Raw genomic sequence first — 13072 nt, 5'->3', positions numbered from 1 at the left:
GACTACCCAGCAGAAAAGAACGAGCACAGGCAGAGGAGGGATTATACCCACCCTCTAACATATCCTCTTCAGAACAACCCACCATAAGTCCTCTGCATGACCAGCTGTCACGGTCAGACTGTACAGATGCAACCCCACGCACTCGGAGCACCTGCCCAGTAGCACGTTACTCTGATGACCTCATTACCCCGTTTCACTGCAAATAACCGCCATTGTAAGGACTACCTGCCGTATTTTATGTAACTATTAAGAAAGAAAACCCCCAGCATATCACTGACATATCCTCATTTCAGAAATGTTAAAATGGGAAAAACCTGTGCATTTTAGGATTGGTAAACTGAATTAATTTTTAAATGCTTTAAAGTAATCTAACGTAACAATAGGGTCTTTCTTATAAAAGCAGCTGTAATTTATCCTACACTACAAGCAAAGGGCTAGGCAAACTGTCTAGTCCTTATTGTAACCTAGCAAAGAAGCTGTGATTATTGCCGTCTGCAGGATGAAGAAACTGAGCTCAGAAAGACCGAGCGACTTAATGCAGGATACAGAAAGGCAAATGGCAGAACTGTATTCACATTACCCTTTTTTCTTGTTCTGTTGGCCTCTCCAAGAGCCTGATCAAAACATCTTGGTCAGAGTGGGAGAACAGACAAATATTTATTTATTTATTTTTAATTTTTATTAATTTTTTTAGTATGAATCAATTAATTTGACTTTTATTGTGACGAAGGAAAAAAACAAATGGAACTGGCGGCTGGGAGTTGTTCGCCCCCCCAAAACACACACACACACTCTTTTCCCCAGGGAGGTTACAAAGTGACATGGGGAATGGACGGATCAGGCTAGGTCTTGGCTGGGGGAGGTGAGAGGCAGCGACCAGCAGCGCAGAGGGAGTTCCGAGATCCAGCGCTGGCGTGTAGCAGAATCGAAATTAGGCTCATTTAGAGGCTGCTTCAAGAAGGCTGCGAAGGGCGGCCCCTGGAGCCACCACCCTCCAGTTCGCGCACACACGTGCACTCGGTTCGCGCCGGCCCAGTCTCCTAGGCAAACGGTGGCTGAGCTGCACGACTAGCGCCAGCCTCTGGGGCTGGAAAACAAAGCTGAGCAAAAGTAATTTATGAATTTGTAAATTTCGGTTTCCTCTTTTGTCCCTCGGAACTTCGTTTTGTGATGGTTGGGTTACTCCGACAGTTGCAGCCATGACCTCTCCTGCTGTGGGCAGCGGGCGGCCAGCGCACCACGCTGGTCGGTTTCACAGGAGCCTGTCTAAAATGCATCGTAAACGGTTCCGAGCCTGTGGGCCACAAAACGGTGCACCTGCAGAAATCTACTCAATAGACGCATTTAGCGTCAGGTGCAACGGGTGTGTGTGTGTGTGTGTGTGTGTGTCCATTTAGGTACTGAAAAATCTTGAAGTTTCGCAGGTGTCTCAGAATGGAATAAATGCTTCTATTCTCCCCCAACCCCAGCCTGGAACATTCTACGAAGTGGGGAGCCAAAAGGAAAGTGTTATATCCAGTGAATTATCTAATAGAAATGAAAGTCAATCTGTGTGTCGGGATGCCTATAATAAAGTTTACCGATATGGCGAGGGTGCGTAGGCCAAGGAAAGAGGGAGTTGTAGTAGACAGACTGAGAGAATGAGAATACCACTGTCCATCAGGAATTAAATCAGTTTGTGTCTTCTGTAAATACTTCACTAATTATTTCCTCTCAGACCTCCTCCCCTTTCGCTTTTCCCTCTGGTGAGACAGACATTCCCCTCCCAGACCTCAGCGGACAGACTGGGCTTGGTGTCCAGGAGCCCGCCACACCCGGCAGGCGCTCGCGACTCCCTAGGAGGCGGCCTCAACCTGCGGGAGGGGAGAGGTGGTGTACCGCGGACTCATCGGGCCAGGGGTAGTATTCGAAAGTGTAAGGTCTACGCGATCCAAGTAATGCCATGAACTGGGGGAAGGGTTACGGTACCCCGCTCTCCATCCCCCCGTCTCTCCTACCATCAGTGACTTTCCTTGCCAGAGAAACTCGGTGTGCACTGGCCGCCTCCTCGCCTCCTCCACCCGTTCGGATGCTGATTTCCAAGGAAGTTAAATCGTGGAAGGTTTATCTAAGTCCAGGCTGCTGCCAATTCCGGCTCCATTCCCAGCACTTCATTTCCGATTTTTTCACACGCTGTCGTTTAACAACTCAGAGCAGCTAGATATGGCTTCTTTATTTACAGGTTACCTGTTATTTTGCCTCGTTTTTATTTCACTCGGCAACTATTCTAATAGATTCATCAGTAACTATTTTTTGACCTTCGGAAACCATAGCTGATGCTGTACTGGTCGCGGGAATAAAAAATACACACATATAAAAGCACGCCTACATCGAATCGGAAAAGCGAAGCCGGTAGTGAGGCTTTTGGGAGGAGAGAGCGCGCGTCCCCTCAGTAGACGTTTCCGTGGATAAGCCCTAAGGCAGGAAGCGGGAGTCTGAAGTCTAATCAGCAAAACGGAGCCGGGTGTGTAGTCCTTACTCTTTAAAAATCCATGGGCTCCCTGGACCCCCGCGCCGGGCTCCAGCCTAGACGGAGGTCTCGGAGCAGGCCGGGCCCCCTCGGCGCCCGCAGGATGCTGGCGAACGGTGCTGCGCGGAGTTGCGCGTCCCTGGTCCACAAATATTTATTTTTGAGGTAAACATTTTTAATAAGGTAAATGAGTTACAAGTAGAGAAGATATTTATTTAAAAAATAGATTTGTAAAAAAAAAAAAGATGATTTGAAGGCAGCCCAAGGGCTGGAGCCCCAACCTGCTGTCTTATGGTTTGAAATTTTCATTTCATAGATTCCACAGCCCTTTTTTCCTTTCTATGGTACCCATCTGGAGCTCATAATGCAAACTCCAATCTGTATATCTCGTGGGTATCTGTGTGTGGACCGGAGCCGTGCTCCGTTTTCAGTAGGCGAGGCAGAGCTGACAGGTGGAGTGGGGAGCGAGGCCCAGAACCCAGGGCTCTGGCTCCCAGATGTACACGAGTCAGAATTCAGACCATTCAGAACTACAACCAGTAGGTGGCGCTGACACCTGGCTGGGCCCTGTAGGTCCTAGGCCTTGACCAACTATCACCTCCCCTTAGCGAGCTCAGAATTACAGAATGATTACAAGAAAAAAAAAATACATAAACTTCATGATTACAAATAAATAAATAAACAGAGGCACACTAAAATGTAAAACAGTAGATATGTTTGGTGGAACTATGATTTTGTTCTGTCTTCCTTTCCGTATTTTCCAACTTTAATTATCTACTTAAAATGTATACTTATGATGAACACAAATTTTCTAAGGCACAAACAGAAACTATGTTATAAAGCGTTAGGAAACACAATCACAGCAGCCTAACCCAGTCACTATTATCCATTTGGTATGTTCACTCACACTCCTTGAGCATGTTTTTGTTTTTTCTTCCTTGCATTTTTTTGCTTACATCACTTATAGCCAACTCTTTTAATTAAAAGGTTGTTTTCAGTTTTACTTAAGCATAATTGACAAATAAAATTGTAATATATTTAGAATGTACAGTGTAATGATTTGAGAGAGATATATATCATATATAGCCATTTAAAAATAATAGTATTAGGAAATCTTGACTGTGTGTGCTGTTGAGTTGGCCTCATGAGGGGGTAGTGAACACTACTGAGGCTCAGAGTTAAGGACAAGGCAGGAGAATAATGTTACAGTTGAAAATGTAGGTGTCTGACTGGTGTGGCACAGTGACTGGTGTCGACCTGGGACACCAAGGTCCCAGGTTTGAAACCCAGAGGTTGCTGGCTTGAGCATGGGTTGGCGAGCTTGAGCAAGGGGTTACTCCCCCGCCCCCCATCAAGGTAGGTACGAGAAGCAATCAAAGGACAACTAAAGTGCCACAACTACCAGTCCATGCTTTTCATCTCCCTTCCTTTGTCACTCTACCTCTGAAGAAAAAGGGGAGGGGGATACAGGTATCCTCATTTACATGCTATTACTGGTTCCCAGTAGGTGGCATCACTGTCCAGATAATGGACTGGCAGAAGCCTGGTTCCCAGATCAAGGAAGGTAAACTTCTTGGTCAGTCTCTGAAGTGTGGCCTGGGGCTGACAAGCCAGAGTGGCTGGGCTGATTCAGGAAAGGCTCTCCTTGGAGGAGAGGTGACCCCCCAATAAAAGTTCCTGCTCTTTTTCTCTCAGCTGCCTTCAGGGTAAAGATGCCCACAGCACAATCTCAGGCCCGGGGCAGTAATGCTGGGGACCACTCTCCACGTCCCAGTGGAAAACCCCAGTAAAGAAAACACGCACAAGCAGAGGCACAGGCTTCACTCAGCACGGAAGCCAAAGCCAGACTGCCCCAAACAGCATTCCGAGCCATCTTGGACCTAAGTCCTTCTGTCTCACACCCAACTTCTAGTTCAAGTGTTTCACGACTACTTCACTATGTTTTTAGAGTTGGTGCAAGCCAGAGTTCTTTAAACTCCCAGCCTGAGGAAGCAATGTGTCCCTCTCTCCAAATGCTCAGGGCTGACTTTCCAGCTTAAAGTAAAGCCAACAGTGCTCACTCCACCTCAGACCAAGGTCTCCTCCCGCTGCTTCTCTGCAGTTTATGTGTAGCCCTCACAAAGCCTCCTGGCTCCTATGTTCCCTCACGATTCTTTCTTCCCGATCCTGCTTTCAGAGATCGGGATAGGCTGTGTAGCTCAGGCAGAGATGAGCTTGACCTCTGTGGCACAGCTGACAAAGCAGTCACAGGCCAATCAGCAGCCTGCCTAGGAAACATCTGGAGTTTCACTGGATCTCTAACTATACCCGGTTTTCTAGATTTACAAAATCTGTTCTATCTCCACTCAACTGTCCATTTACTGATAGAGGTAACCTTCTTTTTGGCGACCAAAACTGTTTTCAAGACTGTGCCTAAATGCAGAGCTTGGGGTAAGAAAGGAAACTGGAACTGTTTCTAGAACATCAGCCCCCTCCCAGCATTGTAATGCACACAGGAGAAGGGCGGAGTCTGAGCGGTCAGAGGCCAGAAGGGGACCAGTTTCCTGCAGGTTGCTGAGAATGCTCAACTGTTAGAGGACTAGTGTTTCCCAGGGTTTTCGGGCTCCACTGCAACGTTCAGTGTTGCTTCGGTTCTTGTGTCTGGGATACATCATCAGCTAGACCAGGGGTCTCTAAAGGTTTTTGATCATGCAACGCAAATCAATAAAAACTGTCAAGTTTGCTATGTTCTTTTTGGTTTGTACTGTTATTGCTGTTTTCATTTGAAGGTTTGTTGCAGGAATCTCTGGAAGCTTTTTTTTTAAAATAAATAATTTTTATTTTAATGGGGTCACATCAATAAATCAGGGTACATATATTTAAAGAAAACATGTCCGGATTATCTTGTCATTCAATTATGTTGCATACCCATCACCCAAAGTCAGATTTTCCTCTGTTACCTTCTATCTAGTTTTCTTTGTGCCCCTCCCCCACCCCCTCTGGAAGCTCTTTGTACATTTCCTTTGGGTTCATTTGGGTAAAACTAAGTGACCTGTAAATCCATGTAGCAGGACTCAGGTGAACTGCGCTGGTCCCCCATATTCCATTCGGTAAACTTCCTAATGTTTCCAGATTAAAAATAAATGACAGTGTTCTCCCCCCATACAACAACAGAACTTCCGGTGCTGTATCTGTCCTTCTTTTTAGAGATAATCAGATTCACTGCTCAGAGAACAACTTTGCGTGTATGTAATCCATTCCAGCTTCTAGAAAATTCTTACTTCAGTTCCTTAGCTATCTCCTTCCTGTCCCCATACACCGGCACATCACTTTCATAACTACTCCTACCTAGTACGAACTCATCAACTACTGAAAGATGGAAACCTTATTCCCTGAGGTCTTTTTTTTTCTTTTTCTTTTTCTTTTTTTATTATTATTATTTTTTTTGTATTTTTCTGAAGCTGAAAACCGGGAGGCAGTCAGACTCCCGCATGCGCCAGACCCGGATCCACCCAGCACGCCCACCAGGGGGCGATGCTCTGCCCATCCGGGTTGTTGCTCTGTCTTGACCAGAGCCATTCTAGCGCCTGAGGCAGAGGCCATGGAGCCATCCTCAGTGCCCGGGCCATCTATTGCTCCAATGGAGCCTCGGCTGTGGGAGGGGAAGAGAGAGACAGAGAGGAAGGAGAGGGGGAGGGGTGGAGAAGCAGATGGGCACTTCTCCTATGTGCCCTGGCCGGGAATCGAACCTGGGACTCCTGCACGCTAGGCCGACGCTCTACCACTGAGCCAACCAGCCAGGGCCCTGAGGTCTTTTCTTTATTTTCCTCATATGCCACAGTCTCTGGACTCCTAACTTTTTTCTAGCCAACTGTCTCTAAATTACCTCCATGTCTCTCTTAAAATTAGCAGAATATTCCACAGGGAGTTGGCCAGTGTAGAAAATAAGGTCAAAGGATTTATGTGTAATCGAAGCAGGGGCAAACAGGAACTTAAAATTGGAAAAAACCCACCCAAGTCTCTCTCTGTACACACCCCCCCACCAGTCTCTAAGAGATACTACTTTAAAGGCAAAATGTGAGCTCTTTACTGATGCTGTCATCCCATTAAGGGAAGGAAATTTGAACATGTCTCCTGTACAGAATTCTTCTCTACTGAGTGAAGTGGAAAGCCACACTTCTATTTATTGGGTAAATGTGGAGACTGTACATGCCACAGGTACCAAGTTGCACGGCCAAAAGTCTGGAGGCTGACCAAACAGACTGGGATAGAATCTGCATCTCTGAAAACATGGCTGAACTGCTGGACTAACTGGCCCTGCGGAACATACATGTTATTTGCATATTAAAAGTTGCTAAGAAAATAGATCTTAAAAGTTTTCATCACAAGAATATAAAATCTGTAACTGTGTGATAAGAAAATTCTGAAGTGCCCTAACTGGAATTACGTCAGGCTAGACAGGGAAAGGCAGAGATGAGCGAGGCACTGGGCTCATAATGCAGGCCCAAACCAAAGAGACTGCTCGCATTCCTGAACGCATGTTGAAACTTTGAATTAACTTCCATTATTTCATGATTATATATAGAGAAGAGCCAAGTAGCTGACCAGGTGGTGCCTCTGCTTCCTGTTAACGCATAACATTTCTGAGCTGTTGCCCACCACGAATCCAAGGAGTGCATAGAGTGTTGGCCCGATGTGCAAACATCCCAGGTTCATTCTTGGGTCAGGGCACACAGGAGAAGTGAGCATCTGTTTGTTTTCTCTTCCCTCTTCCCCTTCTCTCCGTCTTCCCCTCTTACAACCAGTAGCTTGACTGGGTCGAGCATTGGCCTCAGGTGCTGAGGATAGCTCGGTTGAAGCACTGGTCCCAGACAGGGGTTGCCTGGAAGATCCTGGTCGGGGCACATGCAGGAGGCTGTCTCTCTGTCTCCCATCCTCTCACTTAAAAAATAAAACGAAATAAAGAAAACACTGACAACAACAGTAAGAATAAGTATTAATGTTGTATCTACTATGTCAGGCAGTGGTCCGGGTCTTGTGAATGCACTAGAAGATCTTATCTATTTTGACAAAAATATCCATCCTCATGGTACTTACATTCTAACTGAAGAGACAAACAATAAACTAAATAAGTAATGTAATAATATATTTAATAGTAATATATACTAAGGGGAAAAAGTAAGCCAGGCAAGGCAGATAAGAAGTGAAGAGGGTGTGGGTTAGAGGTTACACAGGTTGATCAGGGAAGGCCTTAATGAGAAAGAACTTGCAAGTACGTATCTGAATGAAGCGGGGAGCTAGGTGTGTGGACAGGTGGGGGAGCATTCTGGCAGAAGGACCACAAGCAGTGGTTTTGAGGGAGCGGTATGCTGGGCACATGTGAGGAGCCACAGGAGGCCAGTAGGCTAGAGAAGAAAATGAGGAGACGAGGGCCAGTATTAACCTATTAACAAGTGCTTTCTGAGCTCCTGATAGCCAAGCAGTGAGCTAGCTACAGGCTACAAAAGATACAAAAATCAGTCAAGAGCCTCTTAGCGCACTAGTGGAGATAAAATCCCAGGGAACTGGTGTGTGTTTCAGGTCTTTCTAAGCAGTGGAACATTTTTGAGGACTTTGCAAGTCGGACCGGACAAAATATTCCTCAGATAAATCTTTCCTTATCAAAGTTCTCCTCTTCCCACTGTTTGCTGACAGTAACAATGGCCAAAGAGAACCCTGAGGTTAATTTGTGTTCCCTAGGCACTGGCTTTCCCCAGTCCCTGCATAGAGGTTTGTAGGAAAAAAGATTTAAGTTCTTGCAATTCAAATTGTTGCTAGGCTGTGTCTTGGTAAATGTCAATTTTCATGTACTTTGTAGAATTCCAGTGAGCGCTTTCAATCTAAAAATTCAAGTTTTTGTTTTTAAAGTCCAATTTAACTTTGGTCTGTTGTTGCCTTCTCCTGTTTGTTTTGTTCTCTCCTCGAGGGGCACTATGTGTAGACTGGTTTTCCTAGTTTCTCTCCTCTATAATCTTTTTCTCAGGGTTGTCAATGCACTGATTTGACCACAGAATCCACTCGGCTCTACACTAAGATTCATAAACCGGGAGGTCTGAGTTAGAATTCCCCAAAGCTAAATCTCAGTAGCAGAAACTAATAAAAGAAATGATGGAGGTGAATAATCATCAGTCCCTTCAAAAACTAGTGGGTGAAAGCTGGGTGAGAAACAGGCCATTCACATCACTTTAAAGCCCCTAGCGATGGGGCAAGTAGGAATGACACAGGGAACAAGTACCTTCACAATGAAAAGCATGGCAGACACCCCGGAACCAAACGATCAAAGCAAACATCACAGGGATCGGGACGCGCGCCCACTGCAGCCTGCTCCTGATGTGATGTACTCAGGACACAGCAGCAGTGCGGCCGTGCTCTTGTCACTCACAGCCTGAATTTGACCACGAGGAAACATCAGATAAACCCGAACTGAGGGACATTCTCCATAAATGTCAGGGTCAGGTCCGGAAGGACAAAGGCTAAGGAACTCTGCTAAACTGAAGGAGACATATGAGACACACCACCTAAATGCTACGTGTGATCTTGGGTTGAACTCCAGAAAAACAAACAAACAAACAAACAGCTCTAAGAAATAATTACTGGGACATTTACCAAATTTGAATATATATTGTGAGTTATATAATAATGAAATGTTAATGCCTTGATTTTGATAACTACTGTGGCTACTGTAAGAGACTGCTCAGGAGAAAAACATATTCAGGGTTAAAGGAGCACGATGTCTCCATCTTTTGAACTGAGAGAAGGGCAAAGCATGGGGCCAAACTTCTGAATCTGGATGCAGTGTATATGAGAGTTCCTTGGGTGTTTAAAATGGATGTTTAAAATGATTCCCAAATACTAAGTTAATACTGTGTACGTAGTAAGAATGGAAATCAGTACTGGAGGTAGAACAGAGTGGTAACAGGCTATGTTAGGGGTCAGGAACCTTTTGACTGAGAGAGCCATGAACGCCGCATATTTTAAAATGTAATTCCGTGAGAGCCATACAATGACCCGTGTATGTTACCCATTATCCTATAAAAATTTGGTGTTGTCCCGGAGGACAGCTGTGATTGGCTCTAGCCACCCTCAACCATGAACATGAGCAGTAGGAAATGAATGGATTTAATACGTGAGAATGTTTTATATATATTTATTCATTTTAGAGAGGGAAGAGAGAGAGAGAGCGAGAGAAAGTGGAAGGAGCAGGAACCATCAACTCCCATATGTGCCTTGACCAGGCAAGTGCAGGGTTGTCGACACTTGATCCACTGCGCCACCACAGGTCAGGCTGTTTTATATTTTTAACGTTATTATTATTTTTATTAAAGATTTGTCTGCGAATCAGATGCAGCCATCAAAAGAGACACATCTGGCTCGCGAGCCATAGGTTCCTGACCCCTGGGTTATGTGATTAATTTTGGGATTTTTTTGAGTCTGCACAAGTATACTGCTAAGAAGGTGGAGAAACTACAATTTTAAAAGGGAAACAAGAACCAGTGTTTCTGCCTGAGAACTGGCATGCTAAGCAGTCCAGTGTCTCAGCTCCATGGCAGAGCAGCAACACAGCTGCTCCTCAGGGGGGTTTCCGGGCACTGGCTTGAAAGTCGCTCATGGGATGTGAAGCTCTGCAATGTGCTTCTGAGAGATGCTTTATACTAAACAGGGTGCTCACGCCTGACCTGTGGTGGTGCAGTGGATCAAGTGTCAACCTGGAACACTGAAGTTGCTGGTTCGAAACCCTGGGCTTGCCTGGTCAAGGCACATCCGGGAGTTGATGCTTCCTGCTTCTCCCTCCTTCTCTCTCTCCCCCCTCCTCTCTAAAATGAGTAAATAAATAATTAAAAAATAATAAACATATGCTCACTGTTCTAGCAGGAAGCTTTAGGTCAAGGGTCCCCAAACTTTTTACACAGGGGGCCAGTTCACTGTCCCTCAGACCGTTGGAGGGCCGGACTATAAAAAACACTATGAACAAATCCCTATGCACACTGCACATATCTTATTTTAAAGTAAACAAAATGGGAACAAATACAATATTTAAAATAAAGTACAAGTAAATTTAAATCAAACTGACCAGAATTTCAATGAGAACTATAGGCCTGCTTTTGGCTAATGAGATGGTCAATATCCGGTTCCATATTTGTCACTGCTAGCCATAACAAGTGATATGACGTGCTTCCAGAGCCGTGACACGTGCGTCCCGCGTCACCGGAAGTAGCACTGTACGTGAGCTACACCGTGCTTTGCGTGGCTCTCTCACTGACCACCAATGAAAGAGGTGCCCCTTCCGGAAGTGCGGCGGGGGCCGGATAAATTACCTCAGGGGGCCGCATGTGGCCCGCGGGCCGTAGTTTGGGGACCCCTGCTTTAGATCATCATCTCGAAAACGAATTACAAGTGCATGCACCCACACACACAGAAACAAGACAGAAATGCTATGCAACCAAGTTTTTGTGAGTTGTAGGGTATAGGGCTTTTTCTGTGCACTTTGCATTTTCCCCAGTCCTCTGTACAACACATGCATTACTTACATGGTTTTTAAAAAATTCAATGTAAAGAAACCTGAATGAGAAGAGGGACTGGACCCAGGGGCAGAAAGGGGTTTTAGAAGGGGTGTATCAATCTTCTCCCAGACCAGGGGTTGGGGGGAAGCCAGATGTGGCTCTTTTGATGGCTGCATCTGGCTCGCAGACAAATCTTTAATAAAAAAAAATTAATAACGTTAAAAATATAAAACATTCTCATGTATTACAATCCATTCATTTCCTACCGCTCATGTTCATGGTTGCGGGTGGCTGAAGCCAATCACAGCTGTCCTCCGGACAACGACAAATTTTTATTGGATAATGCCTAACGTACACGGGTCGTTGTATGGCTCTCATGGAATTACATTTTAAAATATGTGGCGTTCACGGCTCTCAGCCAAAAAGTTTCCCAACCTCTGCCCCAGACCATTTATTCTTGCAGTCATTCAACAAATGCTCCTCGGGTATCTGCTCTGTGCCAGGCATTATGACAGGTGCTGGGTGAAACAAATGTGAAAAAACAGATGCCACTCCTATCCTCTAGTTGGTTCTATTCCAGAAGTGCATCTGTTTGGCATGGCTGGGCACAAACAGGGGAGAGTGGAGGGAAAGACGAGACGGCACATGGGGCCAGGTAAGGGGTCTCAGGAGGGGCTCATATAAAATATCACCACTGCTTAGCCTTTGAGCTTGTCTGGAAGGCATACAATCCAAGTAATAATGACAACTTCATCCCCACACTCCCAGTTATGACTTGTTTAAACACATCTCCGTGTGGCAGCTTCACCCTGACTCCCTAAATCTCTGAGTATAAGGCTGTCCCCCTATTAGCCCTTTTCCCAGGGCAAACCTCATCTTACAATATTTTGTTCATGATTCTAAAATAAATTTCAAACTCAAGGTGTTTTCATTTCTTTAATACAAGTGAGAATCCAAACCTCCGTGTCAGTAACTGTCAAGTGCTTCTCTGCCTCTAGCCTGAAGAGACTGCCCCAGTACTCCAGGGTCCCCTCTAGACCTCTTTCCACGCTGACTTGCAATTAGGGCCATGACTCTCAGCTCCACCTGCCTCTTAGAATCTCCTGGGAGCCTAACACACTAGATGCCAGCTCCACCTCAGACCAATTAAATCATACCCTTGGAAGAGTAGATGCTAAATTCCATAGGCTCATTATCTCTATAACCTTTGCAATGCACCCATTTGATCTGGCACCTGATCGAGGACCTCGTCATCTCTTAGTCTGCTAATTGAATGGTATTTTGATTGTCTTTCGTCTCTTAATAACAGCCATGGTGGTGGTGATAGTAAGTGAACAATTACTGAGGGCTTATTTTGTGCTAGGCACAACTGTAAACTCATTACAACGCACTGGTTCATTTTTGTACAACTCGAAGAAGTCACATCCGTTTCTAAATTCCATTTTATAGGTGGGGACACTAAGGCAAAGAGAAATGGGGTCATTTGCTCAAAGCTGCACAAATAAGGTGGAGCTGGGTTCAAAATCACTGTATTACACCACCCAACATATACCCTGCCCCCCAAGGAGCTTGGGCTGTACTCTTATACACAAGTTGGGATGAGATGCTGAGGCTTGAAAAGGGAAAATGGTGTCCTTTTTCTAACCTATAGAATTTCAAGTTAAAGTAAGGTTTTCTCCCACAACTGTTCCTTAAGTTTTTAAAGCCTGTTTCTGGGTTTTCATGAGAATACAGAGCATGATGATACACAGTTTGCTAGAAAAATATCCATTTTGCTATCTGCAATGGAATTTATCAAGTGTTCGTGCTCCGGCACGCAGACAAGGCGAGGAGCCCGTCCGCCACTGTGCTGACGCAGGATCTGCAGTGGCCGGATGTCTTCGGCGGGCAGTGCTGTGGGTACAGAACCCTGTTGAGAGTTTAGGGGTTTCCTACATTTCTGTGTCACATGAAGATAACAGGTGAGGATGAACAGCTGACTTATTAAGGAAAAGATCTAGAATGAAAATGGAAGCTTAGAGAGGGCAAAGAGCTGATACTGAGA

General features: G+C 45.3%; 1 protein-coding gene across 1 annotated transcript in view; it reads right to left on the bottom strand.

The window, feature by feature from the left end:
* The window catches only part of TCF7L1 (transcription factor 7 like 1), a 165281-nt gene that overhangs the window by 8460 nt on the left and 143749 nt on the right, over positions 1-13072 (bottom strand). The gene's annotated exons all lie outside the window — the stretch shown is intronic.

This window comes from Saccopteryx bilineata, chromosome 3 (assembly GCF_036850765.1).
Source record: "Saccopteryx bilineata isolate mSacBil1 chromosome 3, mSacBil1_pri_phased_curated, whole genome shotgun sequence".
NCBI classification, from domain to species: Eukaryota; Metazoa; Chordata; class Mammalia; order Chiroptera; family Emballonuridae; genus Saccopteryx; species Saccopteryx bilineata.
This window is presented reverse-complemented; position numbering and strand designations above follow the sequence as displayed.